Source organism: Eumetopias jubatus, unplaced genomic scaffold (genome assembly GCF_037043125.1).
Source record: "Eumetopias jubatus isolate StellerSeaLion01/CBP00866 unplaced genomic scaffold, mEumJub1_p1.0 scaffold_11, whole genome shotgun sequence".
Classification (NCBI taxonomy): Eukaryota; Metazoa; Chordata; class Mammalia; order Carnivora; family Otariidae; genus Eumetopias; species Eumetopias jubatus.
In genome coordinates, this window is record NW_028274817.1 from 70,690,248 (window position 1) to 70,715,995 (window position 25,748).

The 25,748-nt window shown below is 36.7% G+C and overlaps 1 protein-coding gene and 1 pseudogene across 2 annotated transcripts in view; both read right to left on the minus strand.

The window, feature by feature from the left end:
- The window catches only part of EDA (ectodysplasin A), a 412,994-nt gene that overhangs the window by 72,554 nt on the left and 314,692 nt on the right, over window positions 1-25,748 (minus strand). The gene's annotated exons all lie outside the window — the stretch shown is intronic.
- On the minus strand, window positions 20,801-25,177 carry LOC114200124 (keratin, type I cytoskeletal 18 pseudogene; annotated as a pseudogene).

Here is a 25,748-nt window from a genome sequence, read left to right on the forward strand (position 1 = left end):
TTGAGCACGGAGTGCGGCTGGGGACCAGGGAGAAGGGAGTGACTGACTGCTTTTCTCTGGGGGCTTACTGAGGAGTGGGGCCCCCGAGTTCTCGGCTCCTCTGGGGCGGAAATTGGGAGGCCACCATTTCACTCTCATCCTCCAAAGCTGTAGGGAAAGCTTGCAGGGAACAAAAGCTCCTGAGAGCAGCCCCAGCTGATTTCTTAGCCCAGACCTGGCAAAGACATTTGGGAACCACGGCAACAGGCCCCTCCCCCAGAAGATCTGCAAGAACAGCCAGCCAAGACCAAGTTTACCGATCAATGAGAATGGCAGAACTCCAGCACTAGGGGATTACTGCACATAGAATTCATGGCTTTTTCCCTATGATTCTTTAGTCTTTCAAAGTTAATTTTTTTAACTGTCTTTTTAAAAAAATTTTTTCTTTTTCCCTTTTTCAACCATCTTATCAATTCCTTTTTAAAAAATCTTTTTTAGTTTTCATTTTTAGAGTCATATTCTATCCCTTCATAGTAGTTACCCTTATTTTTTGGTGTATATATATATATATATATATATATATATAATTTTAATTTTGGGATACAGTTTCTTCTAACAGATCAAAATATACCCTAAATCTCTAGTGTATGGCTTTCTTCTAGTCTCCTGCCTGATTACATTCTCTCCCCCCCCGCTTTTTTTTAAATCCTCTTCTTTCTTTTTTCAACCAACTTCTTATCAATTCCTTTTATAAAATCTTTTCTAATTTTCATCTTTACAGTCATATTCCATATCATCATCATATTAACCCTTATTTTTGTACATATATAAGTTTTTCTTTCTTTAAAATTTTGGGAGGCACTTTCTTCTAACAGACCAAAATACGCCCCAAATCTAGTGTGTGGCACTGATCTATGCACCAGCCTGATCATATTCTGTTTTGTTTTGGTTTGTTTTTATCTTTTTCTTTTTTTTTTCTTTTTTCTTTCTTTCCCTTTCTTTTCCCCCAGTTTCAGGTCTCTTCTGATTTGTTTAGTGTATATTTTCTGGGGACATGGCTACCTTGTTAGCATTTTGTTCTCTCATTAATCTATTCTCCTCTGGACAAAATGACAAGATGGAAAAAAATCACCTCAACAAAAAGAACAAGAGGCTGTACCGACTGCCAGGGACCTAATCAATATGGACATTAGGAAGATGTCAGAACTAGAGTTCAGAATGATCATTTTAAAGATACTAGCTGGGCTTGAAAAAAGCGTGGACGTTATTAGAGAAACCCTTTCTGGAGAAATAAAAGAACTAAAGTCTAACCAAGTCAAAATCAAAAAGGCTATTAATGAAGTGCAATAAAAAATGGAGGCTCTAACTGCTAGGATAAATGAGGCAGAAGAGAGAATTAGTGATCTAGAAGAGCAAATGATGGAAAATAAAGAAGCAGAGAAAAAGAGAGAGAAACAACTACTGGATGATGCGGGAAGATTTGAGAGATAAGCGATACCATATGATGAAACAATATTAGAATAATTGGGATCCCAGAAGAAGAAGAAAGAGAGAGAGGGGCAGAAGGTATATTAGAGCAAATTATAGCACAGAACTTCCCTAATTTGGGGAAGGAAACAGGCATCAAAATCCACAAGGCACAGAGAACACCCATCAAAATCAATAAAAATAGGTCAACACCCGACATCTAATAGTAAAACTTACGAGTGTCAGAGACAAAGAGAAAATCCTGAAAGCAGCTCGGCACAAGAGATCTGTAACTTACAATGGTAAAACATTAGATTGGCAACAGGCCTATCCACAGAGACCTGGCAGGCCAGAAAGGGCTGGCATGATATATTCAGAGCACTAAATGAGAAAAATATGCAGCCAAGAATACTATATCCAGCTAGGCTGTCATTGAAAACAGAAAGAGAGATAAAAAGCTTCCAGGACAAACAAAAACTAAAGGAATTTGCAAACACAAAACCAGCCCTACAAGAAATATTGAAAGGGGTCATCAAAGCAAAGAGAGAGCCTAAAAGCAACATAAACCAGAAAGGAACGCAGACAATATACGGTAACAGTCACCTTACAGGCAATACAATGGCACTAAATTCCTAGCTTTTAATAGTTACCCTGAATGTAAATGGGCTAAATGCCCCAATCAAAAGACACAGGGTATCAGATTGGAAAAAAAAAACAAGACCCATCGATATGCTGTCTGCAAGAGACTCATTTTAGACCCAAAGACACCCCCAGATTGAAAGTGAGGGGATGGAAAACAATTTACCATGCTAATGGACACCAAAAGAAAGCTGGGGTGGCAATCCTTGTATCAGACAAATTAGATTTTAAACCAAAGACTGTAATAAGAGATGAGGAAGGACACTATATCCTACTTAAAGGGTCTATCCAACAAGAAGATCTAACAATTGTAAATATCTCTTCCCCTAACATGGGAACAGCCAATTATATAAGCCAATTAATAACAAAAGCAAAGAAACACATCGACAACAATACAATAATAGTGGGGGACTTTAACACCCCCCTCACTGAAATGGACAGATCATCTAAGCAAAATATCAATAAGGAAATAAAGACTTTTAATGACACACTGGACCAAATAGACTTCACAGATATACTCAGAACATTCCATCCCAAAGCAATAGAATACACATTCTTCTCTAGTGCCCATGGAACATTCTTCAGAAGAGATCACATCCTAGGTCACAAATCAGGTCTCAACCGGTACCAAAAGATTGGGATCATTCCCTGCGTATTTTCAGAACACAATGCTTTGAAACTACAACTCAATCACAAGAGGAAAGTTGGAAAGAACTCAAATACATGGAGGCTAAAGAGCATCCTACTAAAGAATGAATGGGTCAACTAGGAAATCAAAGAATTTAAAAAATCATGGAAACCAATGAAAATGAAAACACAACTGTTCAAAATCTTTGGGAGGCAGCAAAGGCAGTCCCAAGAGGAAAGTACACAGCAATACAAGCCTTTCTCAAGAAACAAGAAAGGTCTCAAATACACAACCTAACCCTACACCTAAAGGAGCTGGAGAAAGAACAGCAAATAAAGCCTAAACCCAGCAGGAGAAGAGAAATAATAAAGATCAGAGCAGAAATCAATGAAATAGAAACCAAAAGAACAGTAGAACAGATCAACGAAACTAGGAGTTGGTTCTTGGAAAGAATTAACGAGATTGAAAAAGAAAAGCAAAGCTAGTGGCATCACAATTCCGGACTTCAACCTCTATTACAAAGCTGTCATCATCAAGACAGTATGGTACTGGCACAAAAACAGACATATAGATCAGTGGAAGAGAATAGAGAGCCCAGAAATTGACCCTCAACTCTATGGTCAACTAATCTTTGACAAAGCAGGAAAGAATGTCCAATGGAAAAAAGATAGTCTCTTCGACAAATGGTGTTGGGAAAATTGGACAGCCACATGAAGAAGAATGAAACTGGACCATTTCCTTACACCACACACAAAAATAGACTCAAAATGGTTGAAAGACCTAAATGTGAGACTGGAGTCCATCAACATCCTAAAGGAGAACACAGGCAGCAACCTCTTCGACCTCAGCTGCAGTAACTTCTTCCTAGACACATTGCCAAAGTCAAGGGAAGCAAGGGCAAAAATGAACTACTGGGACTTCATTGAGATAAAAAGCTTTTGCACAGCAAAAGAAACAGTCCACAAAACCAAAAGACAACCGACAGAATGGGAGAAGATATTTGCAAATGACATATTAGATAAAGGGCTAATATCCAAAATCTATAAAGAACTTATCAAACTCGACACCCAAAGAATGAATGATCCAATCAAGAAATGGGCAGAAGACATGAGCAGACATTTTTCCAAAGAAGACATCCAAATGGCCAACATACACATGAAAAAGTGCTCAACATCGCTGGGCATCAGGGAAATCCAAATCAAAACCTCAATGAGATACCACCTCACACCAGTCAGAATGGCTAAAATTAACAAGTCAGGAAACGACAGATGTTGGCGGGGATGTGGAGATAGGGGAACCCTCTTACAACTGTTGGTGGGAATGCAAGCTGGTGCAGCCACTCTGGGAACCAGTATGGAGGTTCCTCAAAAAGTTTAAAATAGATTTACCCTATGATCCAGCAATTGCACTACTGGGTATTTACCTCAAAGATACAAATGTAGGGAATCCAAAGGGGTATGTGCACCCTGATGTTTATAGCAGCAATGTCCACAATAGCCAAACTGTGGAAAGAGCCAAGATGTCCATCGACAGATGAATGGATAATGAAGATGTGGTGTATATATATATATATATAAATGGAATATTATGCAGCCATCAGAAGGAATGAAATCTTGCCATTTGCAATGACGTGGTTGGAACTGGAGGGTATTATGCTGAGCAAAATAAGTCAATCAGAGAAAGACATGTATCATATGATCTCACTGATATGAGGAATTCTTAAACTCAGTAAACAAACTGAGGGTTGCTGGAGTGGTGGTGGGTGGGAGGGATGGGGTGGCTGGGTGATAGACATTGGGGAGGGTATGTGCTATGGTGAGCACTGTGAATTGTGTAAGACTGTTGAATCACAGACCTGTACCTCTGAAACAAGTAATACATTATATGTTAAAAAAAAAAAAAAGAAGATAGCAGGAAGGGAAAAATGAAGGTAGAGGGGAAGGGGGTGGGGGGATGGATTAGCCTGGTGATGGGTATTAAAGAGGGCACATTCTGCATGGAGCACACTGGATGTTATACACAAACAATGAATCATGGAACACTACATCAAAAATTAATGATGTAATGTATGGTGATTAGCATAACATAATAATAATAATAAAAACTAAAATAAAAAATAAGCCAGACACAAAAGGACAAATATTGTATGATTTTATATGTATATGTATATATATTCTATATACATATATATAGAATGTATATATATATTCTACGTACCTTTATATGAGGTACCTAGAATAGGCAAAGTCATAGAGACAGAAATTAGAAGAGTGGTTACCAGTAGCTGGTGGGAGTGGGGAAAGGGGAGCTATGGTTTAATGGATAGTTTCTCTTTGGGAGGATAAAAAAGTTTTGGAAATGGAGAGAAGTGACAGTTGCAAAACATTGTGAATGTAATTCATACCACTGAATTGTATCCTTAAAAATGGTTAAATGGTGGGGCGCCTGGGTGGCTCCGTCGTTAAGTGTCTGCCTTCGGCTCAGGTCATGATCCCAGGGTCCTGGGATTGAGCCCCGCATCGGGCTCCCTGCTCGGCAGAAGCTGCTTCTCCCTCTCCCACTCCCCCTGCTTGTGTTCCCTCTCTCGCTGTGTCTCTCTCTGTCAAATAAATAAATAAAATCTTTAAAAAAATGGTTAAATGGTGAATTTTATGTTATATATATTTTACCACAAAAAAGGAACAAAATATTGATATATGGTACAAAATGGATGAAACTTGAAACCATTATGCTAAGAGAAAGAAGTCAGACACAAAAGGCCATTGTATGAGTCCATTAACATGAAATGTCCAGAATATGCAAATCTATTGAGACAGAAAATGTATTAGTGTTTGCCTAGGGCTGGGGGAGAGAATGGAGGAGTTGGGGGATGATAGCTGAAGAGTTTTTTTTTGAGGTAATGTAAATGTTCTAAAATTGATTTTGTTGCTGGTTGTACAACTCTGTGAATATTTAAATTTTTAGATTATTTATTTATTTGAGAGAGAGAGAGAGAGAGAGTGAGAAACAGCATGAGAGGGTAGAGGGCCAGAGGGAGAAACAGGCTCCCCGCTGAGCCGGGAGCCCAATGTGGGACTTGATCTCAGGACTCCGGGATCATGACCGGAGCTGAAGGCATTTGCCCAACCAACTGAGCAACCCAGGCGCCCAACTCTGAATACTTTAAAAATTACTGAGTTGTACATGTTAATGGGAGAAGTATGTGGTATGTGAATTATATCTCAATAAAGCTGCTTTAAAACAATAATGAGGATTATAACAGTCAATAACTAGTGAGCAATATATCAGGTACTTGGGAATTTTGCTGTGTGTATAATATTTAATATCATATTTGCATTACTAGGTTTAGCTATTTTTAAAAAAATGTTCTATTTTAATTAAAAAAGATAAAAGTGAGCTAATATCATTTTCTCCAATAAATTACATCTGTCTAAAGGCTAGCATTTTTTAGTATACTGACAAAGGCCAAAGTACTTTGTGGCTACATCTGCAAACTACAAAGGAAGCTAACAGGAAATGAATTTTCTTCTGAATGTTGGGAGTGCAAATGTAATCACATCTGAAGAACCTCATATTTATGTGGTGTTTAATTTACAAAGCACTTTCTGATATATTTTTTTAATTTAAATTTTACTTAGTTAACAAATAGTGCAATATTGGTTTCTGGAGTAGAATTCAGTGATTCATCACTTAGATACAACACTCAGTGCTCATAAAAACAAGTGCCCTCTTTATTACCCATCCCCCATCTAGTCCACCCCCAACCCACCTCCCTCCATCAACCCTCAGTTTGTTCTCTATTGTTAAAAGTCTCTTATAGGTTTGTTTCCCTCTCTTCTTTTTTTCTTTCCCCCCTCCCCATATGTTGATCTGTTTTCTTTCTTAAATTCCACATGAGTGAGATCATATGGTATTTGTCTTTGTCTGACTGACTTATTTCACTTAGCATGATTCACACTAGCTCCATCCATGTCATTGCTAATGGCAAGATTTCATTTTTTTTTGATGGCTGAGTAATATTCCATTGTGTATATATACCACATCTTCTTTATCCATTCCTGATGTATTTTCTGATGTACTTATGCTGTTATTACCCTTGTAAGGTGATCAGGATGAGTGTTAGGCCATCTACTTCCCATGCCCAAGAAATAAAGCAGAGGTTTGATCCATCTAAGTCCCACAGTTAGTTAATAGTTGGACTGGATCTGAATTCTAAATCTGTTTTCTGCCAGCTGCTCTGTTTAATCTAACATTCTCTTCAGTCAATTAGATCACACAGTGTTCCATAAATGGGACACATTTCTGTATAGCAAAAGCAAACTAAAAATGTGAAAAATATATAAATAGGCCATTAATATATAAAGCTCTTATAGGTTGTCCATTTGTTTATAATTCCAATTTAGTGTTTTGTGATCTCTGGACAAGTTTACTATGTTATTTGTATTTACAGCTTTAAAAAAAGGCATGAATAGCATAAGATAAACCCAGGTAAGGTTTAGGACAAATGGGTTTTAGGTAATAATATTGTTGATAAGTATTTTCTGGATATGTGCATTAGATTTAGACATGGTCTCTAACTTTAAGGAAGTGCCAATCTAACAGGAAGAGGAGGTAAGACAAAAACAAACATGACCAATAAAAAACAGTAAGTTGGAACTGAAGAGTAAAGAGAGTTAGGTTAGAGGAAAAATGATAATGGACTTGAGGGTAGACAGGATGGCTTTGAACAATGACTTAAAAAGAGTTTCAGAAAAGCCTTGGTTGGAATGTCTACTTCAAGTCTGTCACTTCACTGTAAAAGGGAGAGGAAAGAAATCCTAATCAAAATAGCAGTAAGAATGCAGTTTGTATTTATTTTTCTCATGCGGGTCTCAACAAATGCAAAAAATAAGATCATATAGAATATGATTTTAAGAGTTCATTGGTATGTTTCTTAAGAATATAACGTTGCATGGATTCACTTCATTGAATGGACAAAGAAAAATGTCAAATTATTTGTTGTTTTTCCAAGAAGTGCATCCAGAATCTTTGAACTTATCAATCAGTAATGTGAATGAAGAAAACAGCTTCTATAATTTCCATGGCACTTGAAAGAGAAGCTATTCCTCTATTAATGATTTTTATATAGAGCCTCAGGCAATATAGAATGAACATTTTCAAGATCTAGCATATAATCCAAATCTGACCTTTTTATTCTTTTTTCCCCCTTCAGCTACCTTCATTAAACTGTTTCTATGAATAGAGAGGAACCTATGACAGAAGAGAAATGGATCCATCTTGTTTTCTTCAGATTGTTACACTCCCACCAGAAGCCTGCTTCATACCCACCGGGAGAGATGATCAGGTACTTTGTTGGAGATCAATACATTGAAACACTGATTCGTAATTCTGGTTTTACAATATTCCATTGGCTCTCTGATTTTTTCCAGGAAAATTAGGAAATTCTTGAAAAATTAATTTCAGTTCACTTTAGGTTTTAGTATAAACATATGCCAAATGACATTTCTTTTGGGGAGGAGAAGAGTCTTGGCCAGGGAAAGAAATCCAAAATCCAGCTAACATGGGAGGTAGGAATCACTGATTTAGTTCTTGCTTGGCACAAAACCAAGCTATGAACTTCCATTGCTTCTCTGGCACAGAGAATGCTTGAAAGGAGAGGGATAACTAATGCTTGGGTTCTAAAATCTTAAAAGCACACATACCTAGAAAGCTACTTACTTGTTAATAGTGGCTATGTCTGGAAACTGAGGTTGTGGTGTTACTTTCCTGTGTTAAACCAATTTCTCTAATGCTTAACTTTTTTTTTTTTTTAAAGAAGGAGCATGCATTGCTTTCCTATTTATTAAAACTTTCATTTGGGTGCCTCACTTGGTTAAGCATCTGACTCTTGGTTTCGGCTCAGGTCATGATCTCAGGGTCCTGAGATTGAGCCCAGCATCGGGCTCCCTGCTCAGTGGGGATTCTGCTTCCCCTTTCCCTCTACTCCTTCCCCTGCTCATGCCCTCTCTCTCTCTCTAAAATAAATAAGTAAATATTTATTTATTTATTTACTTAGGATGATTTTTATTTACAAAACAGGTTCTTTTGTTTTACAAAAATTACAAAAAATGACTCTGAAAAATAGAAATAGCGTCTCAGACTCCTGGGAACTAGTTTTAAGCAACCAAGGAGTTGGAACTCAGGTTTTCTTCTTTCTCAGAGTTGTAATGGCAACATTAAAATAAATAAATCTTTAAAAAAACCCTTTCAATTGAGATTTCAGAAGCCAAAAATAAAATAAATTAGAATTATTAATCCTAAAGACAAACTAAATAGCTTTAAGTCTGAAAACAGCTGGCTATAAATATAAAGACTAGTGCTGTAGAATTCTTACACCACCACTGTCAAACAGATATATAATGTAAGCCACAAGTTTGAGCCACACATGTAATTTTAAATTTTCTATTAGTCATATTAAAAAGTAAAATTAATTTTAATATTAAATTTTAGCTCAACATATCCAAAATATAATAATTTCAACATGTAATCAATGTAAATATATATTAACAAGATGTTTTATGTTGCTCTTTTTGGTACAAAGTCTTTGAAATCTGGTATGTATTTTACATTTATAGCATATCTTAATTCACACTGGTTTATGTGTAATTCACTTTATTTATTTAGTTTTTTTATTAGTTTCAGAGGTAGGATGTAGTGATTCATCAGCTGCAAATAACACCCAGTGCTCATTATATCTAGTGTCCTCCTTAATTCCCATCACCCAATTATCCCTTCCCCTGACTCACCTCCCCTCTAGCAACCCTTAGTTTGTTTCCTAGAGTTCAGCATTTCTTATGGTTTGCCTTCCTCTCAATTTTCATCTTATTTTATTTTTCCTTTCCTTCCCCTATTTAGTTAGTTTTAAAAAACAGTGTAACAAGCACCTGGGAACGAATCACTCAAAACAAAAACTAGGACTTTATAAAAACTTACATTCAATCATGCAGTTCCTTCTCACTCTCATCTCCCTCTCTCTCCCCCACCAAAGGTAAACTATCCTGTATCTGGTGGTCATCATTCTCTCAACTTCCATTTCATATAATTGTATCACATTTATATGTATTCCTAAAAAGCTTTTAAAAAAAAAAACCCCTTAGTTGTTTGTAACTATATAATGGTTATTATGCTATATTTAATATTTTGGGAATTACTTTTTTCAGCATTCAAATAGGTTTTTCATTATGATAGGTCCAAGGTAATTTGTTTCTTAAATGCATTTAATACATACATATTGTTTTTATTTTATTTTTCTGGTTGTATTAAGATATAATTGACATGTAACAGTTTATGGTGTACAAGATTACGATTTGATATATGTATATATTGTGACATGATTACCACAATAATTTTAGTTAATATCCATCACTACACATAGTTACAAATATTTTTTCTTATGATAAGAATGTTTAAGATCTATTCTCATAGCAACTTTCAAATATACAATGCAGTACTGTTAACTATAGTTGCCAAGCTGTACATTGTATCCCCAGGACTTATTAATCTTATAACAGGATATTTGTACCTCTTGATCATCTTCACCCATTTCCCCAACCTCTCACCCTCTGCCTCTGGCAACCAATATACTCTCTGTTTCTATGAGTTTTTTTTTTTATATGCCACATATGAGTGAGATCATACAACTTCTTTTTCTGCCTGACTTATTTAATTTAGCATAATACTCTCAAGGTCCATCCACATTGTCACAAATGGCAAGATTTTCTATTTTATGGCCAAATAATATTCCATTGTGTGTGTGTGTGTGTGTACACCCAGACGCACACACCCCACATTTTCTTTATCCATTCATCCATTGATGAACACTTATGCTGTTTCCATGTCTTAGCTATCATAAAGAATGCTGCAATGAACATGAGGGTGTAGATATCTCTTTGAGGGGTGCCTGGTGGCTCAGTCATTAAGTGTCTGCCTTTGGCTCAGGTCGTGATCACAGGGTCCTGGGATCGAGCCCCACATCGGGCTCCCTGCTCAGTGGGAAGCCTGCTTCTCCCTCTCCCACTCCCTCTGCTTGTGTTCTCTCTCTTGCTGTGTCTCTCTGTCAAATAAATAAATAAAATCTTTAAAAAAAATATATCTTTGAGATAGACATTTTATTTCCTTTAGATATATACCCAGAACACACATGGCTTTTTTGTGTGTGACAACTTCAGCATAGGGGATTTACTTTTTATAAGCTTAAAATTATATTTGTAAGATTCACCCATACCAGTAAGTGTTGCCGCAGTTCATTGGTTTGCCTGTTTAATACTTCATTGCATGAATATGTCATAGTTTATCCATATACTATTTTATTGATGGGCATTTGAGTTGTTAGATTTTGCTACTGTATATTCTTGTCTAAGTCTGCTATTGTAAGCGTTTCTTTTGGGTAGAGATCTAAGAATTCACAATTCTCACCTAACTGAAACAACTGTATAATGGATGAAGGAGAAGGCAATGGAGATCAGCCAGAGGGAGTTCCAATATAAGTCAGAACCAGTAGAAAGAGCAATTGGTAGGAATGAAGCTGCTGGTGGAGTCTCAAGAAACATTGCGAGTGGCAGTTGGTCCTAGCTTTCCAATCCTGTTTTGCTCTACTGGGCTGTAGCATATGGAGTTAAAGCTTGGAACAGTAGTGAGAATAGCCAGGCCTTTCTGCTGAAGGTTCCCATACAAATTTTGACTATGCCACCACATCTCGAGAACTTGGGTCCTGTTTTCCCTATACACTCCATACTTGCCCTATTCTTGGTGGTCAGTTCTCTTCCTATGCATCCCTCAAGTTGTCTTTCTGCGCTGGGCCATATGCAGGTATATGCTGGATGTACTGACAAGGCAAGAGAAGAGCTTGACTTTTGGGGTATATGAGAGCATTCTCTGGGAGTGGCAAAAAGATGGAAAATTCTAAAATAAGGAGTTTTTTTCTGTCTTGGACTACATTAAAGTCCATCACTATGAGCACAGTAAGAATAACCTCTAGGAGTTAGGGCTTAGCATAGCTGGTTGTAACAGAAAAACATACATCTGGAACTGTTAGCTGGATTGACTACAAGGGAATGATTTTGAAGGAAGAGGGGCTAAGGAATTTATATAAAGTTAGGAATGAGACAAAGTACTAGGTAGTTCAGGACCTACGGCAAGGGCATGGCAATGAGGAAAATGAAAATTACACAGGTGCATATGAATATATAGAACTCAGATTTGCCCAGGGCTTTAACATTTTAAAAAGTGCTTTTCCAATCACATATTTAATCCCCACAGTAACCCAGTGAAGTATTACCATTAATACTATTTTATAGGAACTGAGGCTGAGAGATTAATTAGCATGTTCAAAGTTTCATAACAAGTAAGTAGCAGACCTGCAACTTGAACCCAGGTCCCTAAATGTGAAAACAATTCTACCCCAGTGATTTACAACTAAGGTATTGAAATGTGTTGCAAGTATTGTTGCTATCAAAGTACTGAAGGTACTGAAATAGATTTCATGGTGTTTCTGTAATAGTGTCACTCTCATTTGCATTCTGATAGGTTTTCTTGAGCAAAAAAGAAATGGGCCTAGTTGTAGCCAGCATACTAGAAAAATGCCCAGTACTCCAAGGACCCCAGAAGTCCCACATGTGAATGCTTATCCAAGCTCTGAATTATGGCAACAAAAGGTCAAGATCTGCCACGGCAGTCAGAGAAGTAATGAAATCTGGCGAATGAAGGGTGAAATACTAAATATGTGATGATAAATGACAATGTAATTTTTATTTCTTCATTTGTGTTTAAATGTGAGAATGGAACATTATATGTATTGTATATAATTATCCATTGAAGAAGCCATTTGTGGATGTATGGTTACTGTGGTACAGGAATAGAACTAGAAAGGGCCTGTAGGTTGCTCCTTCATGAACAAATAAATTGTAACAATTCCTTCCCTCAGTATCTCAAAGACTTAACAAGTATTTGCCATTATATATATATATATTATATATATATATAATGTCTGTGGTTTCACAGACATAGCCACTGTCTACTGCCTGTCTCTTAAGATCTTTTCAAATACAATTAATCATTGAACAACATGGGGTTTTGGGGTGCTGACCTCCTGCACAGTTGAAAATCTGTGTAAAACCTTTGACTCCCCCAAAACTTAACAGTATACTATTGACCAGAAGTCTTACTGATAACATAAACTGTAGGTTAACATGTATTTTGTATATGTATTGTATACTGTATTCTTACAATAAAGTAGGCTAGAGAAAACAAAATATTAAGAAAATCATAAAGAAAATACATTTACAGTGCTGTACCATGTTTATCAAAGAAAATCTGCATATAAGTGGACCTGTGCAGTTCAAACCCATGTTGTTCAAGGGTCAAATGTATAGCTTTCTCTATTAGAAGAGGGTGTACTTCAGCATGGACCTTTGGCATGTTTTCTTTTAATCTGTAAACATTCATTAACTACTTGACTGTTGTTTATCCTTTACTAGTTGCCACACTGAGGTAAAAGGGATCCCTAACCTCTTGTGGCTTATTATCTAGCTGAGAAGATGAGAGAAGTACATGAAAGAGATCTAGAAAATATAAATGTCTTAAACATGCACATGGAAGAATGTAAACTAAGAAGATGAGCTATCTGGAGAGAAATTCATTAAGGCCTCTTAAAGGCCATGAAAGTTTAGAGCTGGATTCTAAACAGATGGATAAGAAAAGATGGGGGAGGGGTGACTAATTTAGTAAAAGCAAGAGGCTGTACCCCGCAAGGTTTGGTGAAAAAAGTAAGACTACTAATTTTTCTGCTATGGTTGCCATCCTATGGCAATGTTACATGATATGTTAAGAACAAGTAAAACTTTGGTTTTCTTATTATCCCCTATTGTTTTGAAATCCCCAAACCAATTACCTCTTACAAAACGTATTTTTTTTCTGTATTCAACTTTTATGAGAAGTAACACTTCACATTTGTACATCACTGTATAGTTTACATAGCATTTGCATGTACATCATTTCTTTTGACCCTTACACAATCCCATGAAATGACATCGAAGCTGACTTGCCTCAAGTTAGAAAACCAGTAAGTGGGGGAGCTCAGGACTTCAACCCAGATTAGATTCAGCTCAATCTTCAGCATTTACATGTACAGTTTTGACCAATAATTGATATTTATAAATGATACTATTAAGGTCCTAAGATTCTGATGTACCTCTTGCATCAGGAATTATTAAATTATGTCATGGGTCATTTTTATGTTTAACATGTTTGGTTATTCACATTTTAAAAATCCATATCAAATATTTTAGAATTTATTATATAACCTTTAAGATGGTTTCTAGTAGAGTTGGTTAAATTCTATACATATTTTTTTTTAAAAAATCAGATTTCTATATAATTACAATGTTATAGAGTTTTCACTTAGCAGCTGTGTACATAGTTAACACCTCACTTACTTGGCACCATAGAAGTGGGTGTGCAGAAATGAGGTGGGTTTTCTGGATAACTAAAACTTACTCCAAACCAGAAAACTTTGAAATCTGACAGAAATCTTTCTAAAATATTTTGAGACTTCTTTGTCTTGTCATGTCAGATATAGTTGTCTATTGAGGACTAAGCATCACTATGAAAATTCCCTACTGGACCATACAATGAGGTGTTCAGTGTCTACTAAGGCGCAAAGCAAAATTTGAACCCCTACATGAATGGTCCACGTGACTTCATTTTTCTAGTTCTGTTTTTAGAATTTTTCTGTTCTTTATACTGCCAACTGCACCTTCTTAGAGTATCAGTTTTCTCACACCTAGTAGATCGCTTCTCTCATTTTAATTGGTTGTCAAGACAACTAAGCTCATTATCAGTAAGCAACATTTATTTTATATACAACACTAAATCAAGATTCTTAGTAAAGTTGGTACTATTCCTCTCTTACAGGTGTAGAATGAGAGGCCTCATTGGCTTGAGATTTTGTTTCCAGATCATAGGGCTTTCATCCCACCTCCTTTTGGGTATCCAGGCTATGTTCTGGATGTTTGAAGTTGCTAAATAAAAGACCTTTGAATAATCAGGGTATACCGAGGATATATTTTATTTACAAAACTCACATTCTGTATATTTCTGCAAATGACAAAATCAGATGTAACAAAATATCAATACTAATAGCAGTTTGTGATATTCAATTTTTATTCTTTCATTCTCAATTCATTGGTGGGAGAAGAAAAAAAGAACTCTTAAGACAAGGTTTATTTAAACTAAAGACTCCACCTTGATCTTTAATAGCACTTTATATTTTCTGAGTGCTTTAGTATATATTATCTCCTTTGATCATCACAGTCCTGTGAGATAAGCAGAATAACTTCTTTTCTCACTATAAAAGTGGCTAAGAGACAGTGGTGTTTGAAAAAAAGCATTTTCATCTATTTTATCTATAACCTGAGAAGTAGATGGTTTAGTATTATTCTTATTTTACAGTTGATATTAATAATTACTAATTATTGAGCACCTGTTATGTGCCAGCATTGAATTAGGAATTTTATATTAACTCTAATCCTTATAATAGCTTATCAAAGAAAGTATTGTTATTGTCTTTATGTAATGAGAAAATGTGTGCTGAGAGAGGTTACATGACTTGGCCAAGGCCATGAAGCTAAAAGTAGTAGAGCTAGGATTTGAAATTAGGTCTCAGTGATTTTAAAAAAGATTTATTTATTAATTTAATTTTTTAAAAGACTTTATTTATTTATTTGAAAGAGAAGGGGGGAGAGAGAGAGAGAGAGAGAGAGAACACAAGCAGGGAGGAGGGGCAGAGGGTGAGGGAGACGCAGAACCCCCGCTGAGCAGGGAGCCCAATGTTGGGCTCTATCTGAGGACCCTGGGATCATGACCTGAGCTGAAGGCAGGCACTTAACCGACTGAACCACTCAGGTGCCCCTTATTTATTTATTTTAGAGAGAGAGAGAGAGTGGGAGTGGGCATAGGGGCAGAGGGAAAGAGAGGGAGAGAAACAGACTCCCAACTGAGCATGGAGCCTGCCGTGGAGCTTGATCTCAAGACCCTGAGATCATGACCTGAGTGGAAATCAAGAGTGGGATGCTTAACTGACTGAGCCACTCAAGTGCCCCAAGTCTCTGTGATTTAAAATTTGAAATCAGGTATATGTGGCTTTAAATTCTATGTTTTTTCTTTACCTCAAGCTGTCTGGGAGAGAAATTAAGGGTCAGAAAGATTGCTTATTAATATCAACTGAATTTTTCTTTCTTGTAGGTATATTTTATCCATGCACTGGGAGCTTTACTGTACTAAATTTGGGCCTCATTTCTGATAGCTTCTGGATTTTTGCATACTATGCTAGGGGATGGGAATAACAGATTAGATTCAAAATGCTGAACTGAAACTTGAAAACAACCTCTGAGTTAAAATATTTGTATCACAAATACACCCTTCTCCTTTAAATAGGTTATAGTGTAAACCTATGTTTATAAAGAGCTTTGGAGATGACTTGTAAAGATAGTGCACTATACAAACCAATGACTTTGTGACTCATGCAAGAAGTTTGTTTTTTTTTCTTTTGAACAAAACAGAGATTTAAATGTGTGACCTGAAATATAAAATTTCATTTTTGAAAGCATGCAAATCATACTTTAAAATTTGATCATTTCAATGTAGTTTATTTTTTTAAAGAGATGAAATATATCTGAAATTTGAGGAGAGAATCAAATTGCTGTATTTACAATAACTGAACATCCTCTCAGGAGATACTGTGAAGCTATCATGAGAAACACATTCTTTTTCCATTTCCTTTTTAAGAAATCATATTTCTAAACAGATTAGGATCAAAACATAGTGAATTACCAAGTCAATCTTCTTCCCTCTCTTCTGGCACAATGTAAGATAATGATGCACTGAATTTCATCTATAAAGATGACACTACTAACTTTCTGGAAGCAGGCCAGGCCCATGAGTTTTTTTGCTATAGGGAGAAGAGATCTGCACAAAGCCACCTTCTATCTAGTTCACATTTGCTAAATAGCATACAGTGGTTAGAACCCTGGCCTGGAGTATGTAGAACCTAAGTTAGGCTAGACTCTAAAGAACTGACCTGAAGTACCACAGTACTAGATTCATTAAAGGGGCTGTATAATGGAAGCAGTACTAAAATGCAGCCAACACTCAAGTCTATAGCAAAACATCCTTGGCACTTAATTATTTCAAAAATAGCTCTCCCTACATTTCTGAACATGTTAATGGCATAGGATCTATGTCTTCTAAGTTAGCTTAGAGTCCTAAACAAGAAAGTAGGATCAATCATTGATTCTAAATTATACTGAGGTTCTAAATGTATTTTGCTACCTTGCACCAGAGATTCATATAGAGTATCAGGGAAATTAAAACTGCTACCAAAGTCAAAAACCATTACACGTGGCTTATATGTCTTGTATTTAGTAAAAAGCAAGAGTTGTGTTGGCCTTGCTAATATTTCTTTCTCAAGTTTATGGAGGGTAGAAGAAAGATACAGTGAGGTGGGGAAGATGCCAAGATAATTTGGGATTAAAATGCCATTTATTATATGCCTAAGTGGGTATTTGAAACCTTCTCAAGCAGTTCTGGGCTCTTGTCACATTTTCTCTGCCCAACAGTTGCGGCTTCCCTCAGTACTTCTCCAAGCTCCTATGTTACATAGCAGTTTTTGTTTTGTTTTGTTTTGTTTTTTTAAGCCATAAGGAGAGCCAACAAACCTAGGGGATTTGGTTAGCCTTTGCACTTACTGTTACCTTTGTCAGAAATGTACTTTCTACTTTTCTTCATCAAAGTCTTATTCATCCTCCAAAATCCAGTTCAAATGTCACCTTATCCATTCATGTATTCATGCCTACTATGTGCCAGCCATTATGCACTTCTTGGAGATGTATTTAATGTATTTGATTGGCCATTCTGTGGCTCCCTCCTCTATGCCTCCACTGCAATCTTACACCTCCATATAATTACTTATCACCTCTGGGAGTTATTTATAAGATTCTCTTTTTTATGAAGATCATGGGCTTCCAGAACTAAGGAACTTTATCTTACTCATTTTTGTATCTCTGCATGTAATGTAGCACAGTGCCTTGCACATAGTAGATGGTTAGTAAATCTCTAGCTATTACTCTGTTGTCTCCCTCCCTTTCCTTTATATTTGCTATTTTCTACTTATTCATCTAACTTGACTCTCAATCTTTCTGTCCCTGCTACTCTACTAAAACTGCTCTCACCAGTGTTGTCAACAACATCCTTCCTACTGATTTCAGTAGATGGGTGAAATACACTCTTTCCACTGGTTTTGCTAAGTTGGATAATTTCAAGCTAGAGCTGCTAGTAGCTATTTTTGCCACTTTATAGGGACAACCTGCCTGAAGAATGAAGCTAATTCAAAGGAAAGCAGAGCTGAGAGAGTCCTGATGACATCATTTGATCTCCAAGGTTCAGCTATATCGTAAGCCAGCTTCATCAAGGACTTTACAGTTAAATGAGCCAATAAATCCCATGCCCTCTTCTTTAAAAAATTTTTTAATCCAGTTTAGGCCAGCTATCTGTCTCTTGCAACTGAGAGAGTCCTAACCTAGCTAATGATCTCCATTTCTATATTTCCAGCCCAGATATTTTTCCTGAGCTTCAGGTGCATATCCCCAACTGCTTACAAGATTTCTCCTCTTGAATTTCCCACAGGTACCTGAAACTCAAAACCTATTTAAAACCACACATCTTCCTTTTCTGATCATTATCTCTGTGAATAGTGTAGCACTTTGCCAGAAACCTGGGTGGCTTCCTTTACTCCTCTTTTTCTCCCTTCAATCAAATCACCAAGTCCTAATTTTTTTCCTACCCACCTAAGTAAACCTGTCTACTTCTGTTTCCATTGATGCTACTCTAATTATGCCACAATCATTTCTTATGTATATCATTGCACCAGCCTCCCAACTGCCTTCTTTGTCTCCCTTATGCCCCTTCTAGTCCATTTTTCTCTCCATTTTCTCCACTTTTTCTTCACTATATTTTAATAAATTACAGTAACATACTTACTGTAACAAATCAAACAGTACAGAACTATATAAAGAACCACTTAAGAGTTATCCCTTCCCATCCAACCTCTTTCCACCTGATGTAATCAATAATTCAGAATTTGGTGCTTCTGAGTTCCACATCTGTTTCTATGTTTATATCCATATATCTATATTTATAAACATTTCTAGGAAGTTAAAATCTTTCTCTTTTCAAAATATTTTATTTATTTATTTGAGAGAGAGAAAGAGAGTGAGCAAGCAGGGGGAGGGACAAAGGGGGGGGAGAGAGAATCCTGAGCAGACTCTGCCCAGAGTGCAGAGCACAATGTGGGGGCTTGACCTCAGGACCCTGAGATCATGACCTGAGCCGAAATCAAGAGTTGGATGCTTAACCGACTGAACCACCCAGGTGCCCCAAAATCTTTCTTTTTTTTATAAATATGGGATTATATTTTACACATTACTCTGCAACTTAATTTTTATTACCTAGCAAAGGAATATGGCTATTCTTTAAGTCCATATATGAAACTGCAACATATTCATTTTAATAGCTGCATAGTATTCAATAGTATGGTTATGTCATAATTTATTCAACCATTTCCTTGTTTATAGATACTAGGGTTATCCCTCTTTTTGCCACGAAAACAGTCCTATAATAAATATCCTTGTATATATGATCTATGTGCCAGTATTCTTATTTCTGTATGATAGATTCCCCAAATTGTAAATGCTAGATTAATAAAGGTATCCGAATGTTTAATTTGGCTAGAGAGTTATATTAATATCCAAAACGGGTGTAATAATTTATATTCTCAAATATGGTATACTACATTAACAGAATGAAGGATAAAAATCATATGATCATCTCAATAGATTCAAAAAAGTATTTGACAAAATTCAACATTCTTTCATGATAAAAACTCTTCACAAATTAGGTATAGAAGGAATGTATTTCAACATAAGAAAGACTATATATGACAAGCCCACAGCTAACATCAGACTTAACAGTAAAAAGCTGAAAGCTTTTCCTCTAAGATCAGGAAAAAGACAAGGATACGCATTCTTGCCACTTCTTTCAACATAGTACTTGAAATCCTTTAGCCAGAGCAATTAGGCAAGAAAAATAAATAAAAGGCATCCAAAATGGAAAGGAAAAAGTAAAATTATCTCTGCTGATGATATATTTTCTATATTTTATATAGAAAACTCTAGGCTCCACCAAAAAATTGTTAGAAATAATAAATGAATTCAGTAAAGATAGAGGATACAAAGTGAACATACAAAAATCAGTTGCGTTTCTATACCCTAACAATGAACTATTAAAAAAAGAAATTAAGAAAAAGATCCCATTTACAATAGCATCAAAAAGAACATAATAGGAATAAATTTAACCAAGGAAGTAAAAGATCAGTACACTGTAAACTATAAAATGCTGATGACAGAAATTGAAAAAGATACACAAAAAAGTAGAAAGATACCCTGTGTTCTTGGATTGGAAAAATTGATATTGTTAACATGTTCATATTACTCAAAGCCATCTATAGATTTCATGCTCTATCAAAATTCCAATGACATTTTTTTCACAGAAATAGAAAAAAATGATCCTAAAATTCATATGGATCCACAAAAAGATCCCAGATAGTCCAAGCAACCTTAAGCAAAAAGAATAAAGCTGAAGGCATTACATTACCTGATTTCTAAATATATTACAAAGATATGGTACTGGCATAAAAACAGTCATATAGATGAATGGAACAGCATAGAGAACCCAGAAATAAATCTATGCATTTACAGGCTACCAATCTTCAACAAGGATGCCAAGAGCACACCATGGGGAGAGGATAGTCTTTTAAATAAATGGTGCTGGGAAAACTGGACATCCATATGCAGAAAAATGAAATTGGATGAAATTGGACACTTATCTCACAAAATATACAAAAATCAACTCAAAATGGATTGGAGTTAAACATAGACCTGAAATTGTAAAACTACTAGAAGAAAACATAGGGAAAATTTTTTTTGATCTCTGAACTTTTTATTGGCCTCCTGCTCCCCAAAGAGTACACTGCTTCTGCTGCTTCAAACCCTCAAAACTGATGTCATTGGTCTCAGACACCCCTTTGCCCTCCACAGTCCTGTAGGTGGTGGTCTTTTGGATGGTTTGCATGGAGTTGTTGCTGTCTAGGGTGTCACCAAGATTGAAGCCCTCTCTCTGTCTTCCAGCAGGTAATAGTAGGTGGTGATTTCAGCCTCCAACTCGGCCTTGATCTCCAAGGACTGAGCCGTATGTGTCAGCTCCATGAACATCATCTCAGCTGCTCCTATCTCATCAGTCTGTGAGGTTATCACTGCAGTGCTTTCCTCAATCTGTTGAGGCCAGCCTGATACTTGTCCAGCTCCTTTTAGTTCTTCTCAGCCAGCTTGTCATACTGGGCTTGGATGTCCACCATGATCTTGCTGAAGTTCTGAGACTGGGGGCATCCAACTCCATGGTCAACCTAGAGTTGGCAATCTGGGTCTGCAGACCCTTTACTTCTTCCTCATGGTTTTTTTTCATGAAGAACAGCTCCTCCTTGAGAGTCAATTTCCATCTCCAGCTGCAACTGAATGACATTGATGTCTTTAATGACCTTGCAGAGCCCATGGATGTCACTGTCCACAGACTGGTGCATGGCCAGCTCTGTTTCATACTTGACTCAGAAGTCATCAGTAGCAAGAGAGGTATTGTCAATTTTCAGAACAATGCAGACACAGTCCACAGAACTTGCAAAGATCTGAGCCCTCAACTCCTTGATGGTCCTAAAGTAATGCTCCCAGTCTTTGACCTGTGGTCCCTTCTTTTCCAGGTGTTTTCAGATTTTGATCTCCAGTCTCTGATTATCAGCCTTCAGGCTCCTCACCCTCTCCAGGTAGGAGGATGGGTGGTCATTCAGGTCTTTCATGGTTTTCTTCTCACCCTGGATATCCCCTATGCCCACCAGACCCCCAGTCATCCCTGTGGTCAGGCACCCAGACCTCCAGCCACCCTGGAAGCTGGTGGAGCAGGACAGAGAGATCCAGGAGCCTGAGCCCCTAGCTCCTGCATAAGTGTTAGCCACACTGCTGACAGGCCAGACCCGATGGCTGGGCAAATGCATAGAGCCCAGGGACCAATAGCTGGAGGAGAAGGTGGAGTGAGTGGTGAAGCTCATCTGTTCAGGGAGGAAGTCAAGAGGCCAGGGCTCAGGCTCAGGCTGCCAGGAAAAAGCTTCTTGACATTGGTCAGGGCAATAATTTTTTGGATATGATCTCAAAAGTACAGGTGGCAAAAGCTAAAAGAAAATAAGCAGAATTGCATCCAACTAAAAAGCTTCTGCACAGCAAAGGAAATAATCAACAGAGTGAAGAGACAACCTATGAAACGGGGGAAATATAGATCTGTTTAGGGGTTAGTATCCAAAATATGTAAGGAATTCAAACAACTAAATAGCAAATAATAATAATAAATAGCATAAATAATAATAACCTGATTTAAAAATGGGCAAAGGACCTGAATAGACAGTTTTCCAAAGAAGACATAAAGTTGGCCAACAGATATATAAGAAGATGCTCAACATCACTAATCATCAGAGAAATGCAAATCAAAACCAAAATGAGATGTTACCTCACACCTGTTAGGATGACTATCATCAAAAAGATAAGAGACAACACGTGTTGGTTAGGATGTAGAGAAAAGGGAACCCTCGTGCACTGTTGGTAGGAATGTAAAGCAGCACAGCCATTATGGAAAAGAGGTTCCTCAAAAATTGAAAACAGAAATACCACATGATTCAGCAACCTTACTTCTGGGTATATATATACAAAGAAAATGAAATCAGTATCTTGAAGAGATATCTGCATTCTTATGTTTGTTGTAGCACTAGTCATAATAGCCAAGATATGGAAACAACCTAAGTGTCAAATGAATGGAAAAGGAAAATTTGATCACACGCACATGATGAAATATTATTCAGCTTTAAAAAGGGAAATCCTGCCATTTACAACAACACAGAATAACCTGGAAGACATTACCCTAAATGAGATAAGCCAGATACAGGAAGACAAATACTGCCTGATACTGCTTATATGTAGAATATAAAAAAATTAAACTCATAGAAGCAGAGCAGAATGGTGGTTGCCAGGAGCTGGGTGTTAGGGGAAATGGGGAAGTATTGGTCAGAGGGTACAAAGTTTCAGTTACGCAAGATGAATAAGTTCGAGAGATCTAATGCATAGCATGGTGATTATGGTTACTATTACTGTGTTGTATGCTTGAACTTTGCTGAGAGTAAGTCTTAAGTGTTCTCAGCACGAAAAAGAGGGAACTAGGTGAGGTGATGGGAATGTTAATTAGCTTAATTTTGGTAATCATTTCAGTGTATATCAAAATATCATGTTGTATACCTTAAATATACACACTTTTGTTTGTCAATTATACCTCAGTAAAGCTGGAAAAAATCCAATTTATATTCTTTCCACAAATATATGGGTTTTCCCACCTCCTAATTAACTTGGGATGTTATTATATTATAAAATTATTGCTAATATATCTGGGTGATGGGTAGAAAAATGACATATGCATATTTTATTTTTAAAAATTAAATTCTTATTTTAAATTAGTAGTACATATAGATATTTTAAAAATTAAAAAGATACAGAAATATGAAAATTAAGTTAACTCTCCCCCCCAACCTTAAACAGTTTTCTTCCCCCAAGCAACCAGCTACCATTATAGATTTATCATAATTTATTTAATCATTTCCTAAATAATGGACATTTATGTTATTTCCAATACTCTGCTATTTCACACAGTACAGCAAAGAATATCACTGTTGATAAATGATTTCCTATATGTGAGAATGTCTAGAAGTAAAAGTGGAATTGCTGGATCAGAGTATATGTATTTAGCATTTGAAAATATTTTCCATAAAATCTATTATTGACATCGATCCTGTGCTTCCCCATTGCCTTTAGGATAATTTCTATGCTCTATAAAACGGATTCCAAGTCCCTATATGATTTGTCCCCTGCTGGTCAGCTCATTTATCACTTCCCCTTTAGGATTCTATATTAACCATACAAATTTGTTTTGGTTCCTCAAATGAATCAAGCTCCTCTTACTTTAAGCCTTCTAACATGTATGTTCTCTCTGCCTGGTTTACCCTTCCCTCAAATCTTCACATGGCTAACTCTTTAGCATCTGTCAGGTTGCAGCTCAGGAGACCATTAGACCTTCCCGAACCTCCCAGGTGTAGATCAGGTGCTGCTGTGTCCCATAGCACCCTGTGCTTACCCAATTATATCACTATACTGTGTTGAGACTATCCACCTGTGAGATTGATGAGGGTTGGGTCTTATCTTGTTCAACTCTGTGTCCCTAGTGGTCCAAACAGAGATCAATAAACATTTATTCAACAACTAATTGGTACTTAATAAACATTTATTTGCATGAATGAATGGAAAAAAAAGGAAGCCCTAGTATCTCTTCACGTGTGAGACAAAAGAGGACCTACAGGTTTAGGAGTAGAATCTAGAGTAAGGCAGGGTTGCATAAGTAATCCACTATAGATCCAATAGGAGCCATCTGCCTGCATATCTACATCTTCCTGTGGCATTTTGAGGAGCCATACAAAAGGGAGCTGACAGTTTACCCCTTGGCCAACAGGTTAAACTTCTCATAGCCTTCACTTCTTAAAACCATATGCATGTTCTTAATCCTTACTGAGCCTCTTTATGGATGTTAATGAAAAGGCTCATTTGACCATCCAAACTGAAATCCTGAGTATTTAATCATCCAGACATCATCTAATTGGCTAAGACTACCCTAGCTATTATATTATAGAAATCAGGAATAGTTAGGAGAAAATTATAAGAGAATTAGAAGGAAATAATTAGATCATCTATTCTAGTAGTTCAACATCTTTTTCTTACCCTTATATATCTGAGGGATATGATATAATCTCATCAGTAAGAGTACTATCTCACTATAAATTTCTTAATGGGGCAGAGTGCTCAAGAATTTCCAGGGGTGTGTATACCTTGAAAAAACCTCCTTATATGATTTTCAGTATCTTACACCAGAGTTGAGCGTCACTGATTCTAGTTTAACCTTTATTTATTTATTTTTTAAAGATTTTATTTATTTATTTGACAGAGAGACAGACAGCAAGAGAGGGAACACAAGCAGGGAGAGTGGGAGAGGGAGAAGCAGGCTTCTTGCTGAGCAGGGAGCCTGATGCGGTGCTCGATCCCAGGACCCTTGGGTCATGACCTGAGCCGAAGGCAGACGCTTAACGACTGAGCCACCCAGGCGCCCCTCTAGTTTAACCTTTAGAAAAAACTAAGATCAGAGAAGTAAAGATTTACCCAAGATCCTAATGCTAGTGTAACTACTAATGGCAGAGCTGGGACTATAATCTGGGCCTCCTGGCTTAGAGCTCATCATTTTTCATAATATTTAGGAACAAATAGCTAGAAGGAATTTAAGATGGTGAGACAGACCAGAAATACCTTCAGAGAACCTCAGGTCAAGTGGGCTTCTGACATCTTTCAGGCAAGTAAGAGATTCCTCAAAGATATCTTACCTTTACAGCACTTTCTAATGGGAGGAAGGCATGTTCGCATTTTACCTTACATGATGCTGTATTGCTTATGTTTGTTATAATGAGTATTATTTTTATAATTTAAAAATTACACAAATATTTTTAAGCAGCCTAATTTTAACTAACTTTTACACCCAGTTCACTTTAGGACTTCGGTACTGAGGACAGGAATTTGGTAGCTCTACCAACTGCAGAGCCTGGTACAATGTCTTACAAGTAGTTGGTATTCTAAAAATGTTTGTTAATCAAGCATCAGTGGTGAAAGCTTGTTGAAATCACCTACTGCAGAGCTAGTTCAATCAATGAAAACACAGCTTTAAAGGGCATTTTGGAGTATGAGCAAGCTTAGACATTTTAGCTTAC